Here is an 8,313-nt window from a genome sequence, read left to right as displayed (position 1 = left end):
ACTATGAAAAATACATTGTAGTAAGACTTATGAGGGATAATTTTAGATTATTAGCTTTAAGACATTTACACTATAGTGTATTAAAAGCTGATAAAAACTACTTATAATGTATTATAATAAGAAAGTATCTTCTAATTGTAATAGCGTGAATTATAACACTTGTATTGTCTCACTCTTCACAGTAGACTGAAAATAGAATAAGTTTTTAAAACACCTCTCAGTTACCCCATCTCTAAGTCAAAAAAGGGAATAATCCAACAAATTTCATTAAAAAATCAGGATGTGAATATTTTATCTTCTGAAAAGCAGAAGCTCCAAAATGCAATCCTGTGCTTTCCCTTGTCTTGTTCTGAAGCCTCAAGCAGTTGATAGGTAGGACATGCTTTCAATGTTAAAAGTTACTGCTCAAAAAATTTGTCCTGAGTATTTGCAGCCTGCAGACATCCTTACACTGAACAGAATCCCTAGAGCCATGGGGTAACAATTCTAGAAACATATTTTTAGGAGGAAAAGTGAAAAATTCAAAGCTATACACACCTCATGTGTCAGTAATTTTATGAGTAATAAAAGGTAGAGGTTTACTTGTTGGAACTCAAAATGTCTCTCAGACATTTTTAGAGGTTCCAGGAAAAGTAGTTACAAAGTAGAGGGGAAAAATTTTTAGTATTGTATAGGGGGGTTTTAGCACCTGTACAGGGGGGTTTTTACTTTGTACATGGGGGTCAGAAGTTCTAAGATGGAGGAAAGTGGGCTGATCCTGTTCTTCCTACTTCTTCTTCCTTGCCTCCGTGTTCTTGGTGATGCTGGCATTTATGGATTGGTTTAGAGTAGAAAAGCACCTTGTAATATAGGTAGTAGGTATTGGGGGAAAACCGTAAACATATAACACATAATATATCATATAAAAGATAGCAGCAGCCCTGGGCAGGGGGAGAGAAGAAGAAGACAGCTGACAGAGAGGATGTCAGGGTGTGTGTGTGTCTCTGCCTGGGCCGCTGACCAAACCACAGTAGCCAGAGAAGACAATCTTTTAGATAACTAGCAATAAATTGCCTTGAGACCGAACAACAAGAGACTGTGGAGTTTTTCTTTGGAAGCACAGGTTGGAGGAGAGACTTTTCCACCACACGAGACCCCAGACCAAGACCGGGGTTCTCACAAATGGCATCCCTGGGCGCACATCAACAAAAAGAACAAAAAGAAACATCAAAAAACCTCCAACCTTCATCAGCAGAGAAAGAAAAAAGAAAAAAAAATAAGAGCAGAGCACACACACTCTCTGCAGATTCCAAGGAGAGAGGGAGCGGAAAGCTCAAGACAAGAACCTGACCTTCACTGTAAGACAAGGGTGACCTTTTTGTTCGATGCAGCTGCAGATAGTAATTTGTTTCAAAGAAGTTTGTTTTTACAGCGGTAATAGGCAACAGGCTGTGAATTGCTGATAATACGCATTCCTAACCTTTTACAGCGGTAGTAGGCAATAGGCTTTGCATTGCTTAACTGATAACACGCATTTCTAAGATAACACGTACACTTGAGACTGTGAGAATCCCCAGATCAAAAGACACCTGTGAGGAAGACAACCAGCCTTCATCCCACGACCACCAGGAGGCAGAAAACGACCACCTAGCAACAGAATGCGACTGCGCAGAAGAAACGAGTGAACTAAGGAAGGAGATAAAAAGAGTGAGCTAGGGGATCACAGGGCGGCAGTTTGGCGGAGCGGTTGCTCCCCTCTGTCGCCGCAGCGCTGATTTTTGCTTTGCTCTCATATACTCTATTAAATGAATTAAATAAATTCTGTTAATCGGATCAGATAGCCTCTTGTGCTCAATCATAACATTCACCAAGACAGCTCGTCTGGAGGACAGCCAGGAGGAGAGAAACCAGAAGCACGCCTAGGATTTCTTGCCTGTGACCTGCTGGACAATGAACAGTGCCATCTCCAGATTGACCTCATGCTGACTCAGCTTTTGGTGAGAATGATTGAAATTAAGAACATGGGGAGGGGATGCTCCCAAGGACAGACCAAAGATTTCTTTTTAGCCCTATAGGGCGAGACTTCTACCCATCAGGGAGAGATATCTCCGAATGAGATGAAAGCTTTGTTATTGTGAGTGCGGTATAATCATCCGCACACAGAGGCACATCTTTTCTTTGAGTTGAATTTTTGGCAAGGGATCAATCAGCAACTGTATTACTGAGCCACAAAAAAAGATAAGACTTCCGCAAAACTTTTGCTTTCAGCAAGAACAATAGAGTCACCTTCACAATGTGGCATTTCAAACCAGACAGCTAAGGCTCGTAGGGGAGCACAACGGGGAACATCGCCCAGCCAGCAGCTTGGGGCAAATTTCCTCACCAGGGGAAGCAGGATTGCCTCCCGTGGAGGATCAGGGGGATGGTGTCTCATCACGCCCTGTGTCTCAGGGTTCCCACTGTTCCTCAGCCTCCCTTGAACATCAATCCCTAAGCGCCTCCGATGCAGAAACTCCCCAGACAGTGAGAGATAAGCCAAACATGGCCGCAGCCCTCGGTGGGGGAAGGGACCAGGCATTGCCCGAGTCCAAACCCGCGGCGGGGGGGGGAGCAGCGGCATTGGTGGCTCCGGTGGGGGAGGGTGCAGACGTGAGTGCAGAGCAGAGGGAAGAGGGAGAGGAGAGTGCTCTTGCAGCTGCGCGGGTGGGGAGTTCAAAACAGCTCATGATGCAGACGAGGAGGGGGGCAGCGGGAACGATGCGGGCACAGGTGGTGGTGGGAGCGCGGGTGCGGTAGTCAGGTGTCCCGAGCGTCCCGTGACGCGTTCCATGACGAGGATCTGTGAAACGGTGGAAGTGGCCACTCGGCAGGCGCCGGGGAGCAGCTGCCGGTTTGCAGCGGCGGCGCTGGCCAAGCAAGCGGCTGAGAGAGAGTGGAGGTCTATTCTCGCCACGGCATGCGCAGAACAGTAGAGTGAAACCCGGAAGCCGGGGCGGGGGATCTTTCGCATCTTGAGAATGCAACACAGGCACAGACAGCGTCGGGGGCGGCGTTGGCTGTGAGCCAACCATCCGCAGAACATGCGGCGGCAGCGGGGGGAGACCCGAGTGGTGCGGGGCCTGGTGGAACGTGGCGTGGGGATGCAGCAGCGGTGGAATGCAGCAGTCATGCGCTGCTGACATCAGTGGAGCACTGAACTGCGCTGGGAGCCGGCACTGCCACTGGGACCGGGCGGGGCAACCCAGAGTGGGACCAGGGTGGCGCCAGACCCGGCTGGGAGAAGGAGGGAGGCGTTGCCAAGCCCACAGCCGCACTGGAGCCGGTGCAGGCAGGGCGCGACGAGGCGGGGCTTCCTTACCTTGTTCCCATGGCAACACAGACAGAGAGGGGTGAATCCAGGCTGTGCATGTGTTTGCGGGAGTCAAAGCGAATGCGGAAGTGGCTGAGAGGGGCAGATTGCAGGCGCGGGTTCAGCACAGTTGGCGCTGGGCATGAGCAGGGAGGGTGAGCAAGAAAGCAGTACCCCTCATGCTCGTGCAGGCAGGGGCTGGGCACAGCCAGTTGCAGGGATTTCCTTGGTCACCTCCTCTCAACAGCGGAGCTGCATTGTGGCAGCCGCAGAGATGCCAAGGTTTTTTCTGCGGCATCGGTGAGCCTGTAGCCGCATGGTTCAACTGCAGTGCACATCCAAACATTAACAACAAATACGTGGCAGTGCCCAGAAACCACAGCAGCCAGAGCAAACAACTTTTTACAAGCACATCCATTGCACCAAATATCCTGCAGCAATGCTGGAGGATGGGACTCCAACATTCACCCCAAAAATAAAATACAGCTAAGTCGCCTTTTGAATTCATTGCAACATAAGGGTTTCTTCCAAACTTCTCCAATGTTTCTAAACACTAACCCCAGATTTTTCAGTTAGGTGACAGAACTGATCAGCAGACACACCCAGCCGGTGTGATGAAAAGCACTGATTGTGGAATACAATATGAAAAAGAGATATCATAATAAAAATTGAAATAGAAAATTAAATAGCATGAAATTTTAGTATTTTATTATATTAAGGTTTAAGTTAGGTTGCATTTTAACATTCTATTAATGATAGAATTGATTTTTATATAGTTTGGTTTGAGTTTAAGATAAGTATTGTTTAATTAGAGTATATAATTTTAAGTTTATTTTAGGTTTGAGCCCTGAAGAAGTTAAGTTTATAAAGGTTTAATTGATAATGGATTTATATATTATTAATTTGATACATATGGATTTCATAAAGTTAATATAATTTAGGGATTCTTTACCAAGATTTTTTATATTGAGTTTAGGTACTGTTTGATTCAAAAATTATTTTAAGTTTTTCAAAGGTCAAGTTTATTTAGCTAACAAAGTTTAGTTGTTTTTCTTTAAGGTTTAGAAGGTTTTGACTGAAAGAGTTTACGAAATTATAATGAACATTGATTTAAGGGGAAGACACAATCTATTGGATCTTTGGTTTTATTTTAGTCTTTTCTGTTTTATTATAAGTTTATCAGTGTATAAGAGTTTTAAAGGAATTTGAGTTTTTCTGAGATTGATTTCATTGTTTAATAATCAGTTGTATAGTCTATTATTTCTTTGTATAATGATACAAAGGGTGTTTGTTTCCAAATCCTTTATTTTATTTTTAACTATTTAAGTGTTTTATAAATGTTATTGTTAAGAAATTTTATCATGTTATCAGGTAAAGCTTTGTGCTTTGTTTTTTCATAGTGAATTTTCATACGTTTCATTGTTGTTTATGTAATCTTATCCAGGTTACATGCCGTTCTGAAGTATCATTTTGGATTTTAACTATATTGTGCATTTTTTTAGGTGAACTTTCTGGTTTGTTTTTATATCTCTTGTGAGTGGAATAATTGCATTTCAATTTTTTTTTCATTCTCAGATGTTTTTCAGAAGATCTCAGAGAGAGGTGCCTGAAGCATTCTGACAGCCTTTTGTCATTGTTAATCTTATTATTTCTTCCAATTGACATCCTTTTCCTGCAAAGAAGTTTCAAGAAGAATGAATCCTTGTGTCATTTGATGAATTTATCAATTTGAACTTTGAGTGTTTATTTTATATGAAAATGTTATAATGAGTTATTATGTTTTAAGTATCATATATGTATTGTTGGTATAAGCTTTGTTTAAGATAATATGTTAAAGGATATCACTCCAATTTAAAGTTTGAGTTTTGGCTAGGCCCCGATTTTAACTTGGACAGTTGAGTTTGCCAGCAAAATACAGAGGTTTTTGCACAAAAATGAATGATATGTAGATCATTTTGATCCACCAATTTGATCCTACAAATGTGACAGCTGACACAGCTTTGAGGTGAAACTTGTCAGCCCTGCCTGGGAACGGATGCCAGGAGTTTCCACTAGAAACAAATGTTTCAGCTGTTTGCAGACTCTGAACTGCTGGCACAATGTTTCTGATAATCACGCTTTGTTCAATTTTATATATGTTATTTAGAATCTCTTCTGAACTTTCTTGACTTGTTATTGATTTTGATAGGTCTTACGCATTTTATTATTGAGGTATTTTGTCTTATTCTATATTATGTTTTATATTTCTACCTTCTTGTTTCAAAAGAGAAGAAGAAAAAGAGAGAAAAAAGAAAAAAGGAAAAAGAAAAGGAGTGAAGAAGTGCCTGAAATAAGGCTGGAATGAGCAATGAAAATTTTGTATATTTTAATCTTTTGAGATTGTTCTTTTGTAGACCTGATTTCCAGAAAAATATGAGGAGAATGCCAGACACTGGACAGTTCAAATTGAAAAAATCATTCAAGTTAATAACTTTGAACAGGGATTATGTTAATGTTTTCACAGAAGTTGAAAGTGGGTTTTTGTTTCTTTTTAGCTTACAGAACCTCAAAAACAATTCTTACAGATTTAGAGATGATGGCTCAGATTATTATTAAGGCAAAGACCAGATTGCTGACAATGTCAGGCAAAGATTTCTTAATTATTCTTTTACATTTAAAGAAAAAATATTTTGAGTGGATATCCTGGTTTGTAAAATAAGCTTGTATTCTATTTGCCATCTGTTGGAGGTTGGGCAGGTTTGTTATCTCTTCCAAGAACAATGGTTTGCTCCGAAGAAGTAATGGTTTGTTAATGGGCCATTGACTGACTCACTGCAGGGCTGGTAACGTAACACCATCCCATTGCGAGATGCTCCACCCAGAGGGGGAAGCCAAGCACTCTTACTGCATAAAGGGGTACCTTTTGGGAGACAGAGCAGCTCTCTCTCTTTGCGGGATTCCCAGAGAAGCAGATCTCTCTCTTTGCGGGATTCCCAGAGAAGAAGCTCCTTTGGCGGGATTCCCAGAGAAGCAGCTCCTTCGGCGGGATTCCCAGAGAAACGGCCGGAGCACGGTGAGGCGGCGGCAGCGGAGCTCGGAGGCGGCCCCGGCGCAGAGGAAGACCGGCCCAACTGCCACCAGATCTTCAGAGAAAACTATACCCTTCTAAAGATCACCACTTCAGCTGCAATTCATCAGCCACTGCAAGAGGAGCAGCTGTCATTTCAACTGGACTGCTACCAACACCCTGAATCCTCAGAGTGTCAGGTTGTGGACTTTATCACTAGTTTTGTTTGTACCAATTGCATTTGCCTTTTTAAATAGTTATCTAGTTTTCTCGTAGTAAAGAATTGTTACTCCTATTCCCATATCTTTGCCTGAGAGCCTTTTAATTTAAAAATCCTGGTAATTCGGAGGGAGGGGGTTTACCTTCTCGATTGCACAGGAGGCTTTTGCTCTCCTTCACAGACTCCTGTCTTGTCAAACCAAGACAAGGACCCACACAGGCATTGGAGGTCATTCAGTGTTCTCAGGTTGTTATCTATCTTTATCTGCTGGGGCCTAACGGTTCTGTTGTTAATTTCTAGGTCCAGATACTTCCAAGGTGGAAGTAGCCATACCTTTTTTTTTTGCAGCTCAAATCCTGCCACCGACAAAGCCACAACAGTGTCTTCTAATGCCTTTTGTAGGGTGTCATTGTGATGGGTACAAACCAACACATCATCCATGTAATGGTAGAAAATAAAGAATGTCCACTTGGCATGCGTCGGGGACAGAACTCTGGCGACATAGCACTGGCAGATGCTGGGGGAGCATTTGAGGCCCTGAGGCAATATTCTCCAGTGGTAGTGCTTCATGGAAGCCTCTCTGTTGATGGAGGGCACAGAGAACGCAAAGTGTGGTGCATCGGCAGGATGTAGCAGAATTTGGAAAAAGCAGTCTTTTATGTCAGTAACAGCCAGGTTGTAATTTTGGGGCAGCATAAAGGGGACGGCATACCCTGTTGGAGGGACCCCATGTCCTCCATAACATCATTAATTTTTCTCAAGTCATGGAGGAGGCACCACCTATCTTTCCCCAGCTTTTTAATAACAAAAAACAGGGAGTTCCAGGTGCTGTTGGTTTATACAATATGACCTTTAGCTAATTCCTCCTCCACAAGCTTCATGAGCGCCTTTAATTTCTTCTTGCTCAGCGGCCACTGTTCTACCCCAACTGGTGAATCCATGAGCCAATTTAGTTTCTGGGTGGGGCGCTCTTCAGTGGATGCACCTAAAAACCCTGGGGGGCCGTAAGTTCCAATTTGGCCCCCCACTGGGAGATGGTGTCTCTCCCCAACAAGGTAAATTTGCTGTTAATCAGAAATGGATGTACTGAGGCCAATTGTCCATTCAGTCCTGTAATTTGCACTATGCTTTTAGATTGTTTTGCGAATTGAGGCCTGCTACTTCTACAACTGGCATTCCAACACTCTGCATCTCTCATTGTGACGGCCATTTGTGTGGTGGGATGACTGTCTGTTGTGGTTTGACACGGCACAGGAAAAAGAATCTTCTCGGAACGAAGAGGTCAATTTGGATATTGACACTTAGAGTGACTAATTGAGGGTAGACACGCTTTTGAGAACACAGAGGGGTTAAAAGCAGAATTTCTAAGAGAGCTCTCTTTCTTTAGTTCTGGGCCTGACCCGTGGCTGGGTGGGGAAGGGGAGCCATGCAGCCCAGGTTGAAGTAGGCTGAAGGGTGGAGGGACTGGAACCAGGCTGGCCCTCTGCAGATGGAAGGGTAGAGAAATCTGGGATGTCTGCATCCCCCCCCACAGAGTCTCTCTCAAGAGAGAGAGAGTGAGAAAGAGACAGCGACAATCTGCCAGCAGTACACTGCAGGGAAGGAGGAGAGCTGGGGGGCTGCAAGGTGCCCAGCCGTGGGAGCTAGAGATCCGGGCAGAGAGCTATCCAGGGAGTTGGGACTTTTAACCTTTCTTTGAGAAATGAAAGCTTTGTGAAA

The 8,313-nt window shown here is 43.7% G+C and overlaps 1 long non-coding RNA gene across 1 annotated transcript; it reads left to right on the top strand.

Moving 5' to 3' along the window:
• The first annotated feature begins 1,445 nt into the window (after window positions 1–1,445).
• LOC144248295 (uncharacterized) lies at window positions 1,446–6,675 on the top strand. Its single transcript, XR_013341676.1, has 2 exons — window positions 1,446–1,976; window positions 4,904–6,675. It is a non-coding gene; the product is annotated as an uncharacterized LOC144248295 (long non-coding RNA).
• Window positions 6,676–8,313: the final 1,638 nt, after the last annotated feature.

The sequence above is a fragment of the Lonchura striata genome, chromosome Z, assembly GCF_046129695.1.
Source record: "Lonchura striata isolate bLonStr1 chromosome Z, bLonStr1.mat, whole genome shotgun sequence".
NCBI classification, from domain to species: domain Eukaryota; kingdom Metazoa; phylum Chordata; class Aves; order Passeriformes; family Estrildidae; genus Lonchura; species Lonchura striata.
This window is presented reverse-complemented; position numbering and strand designations above follow the sequence as displayed.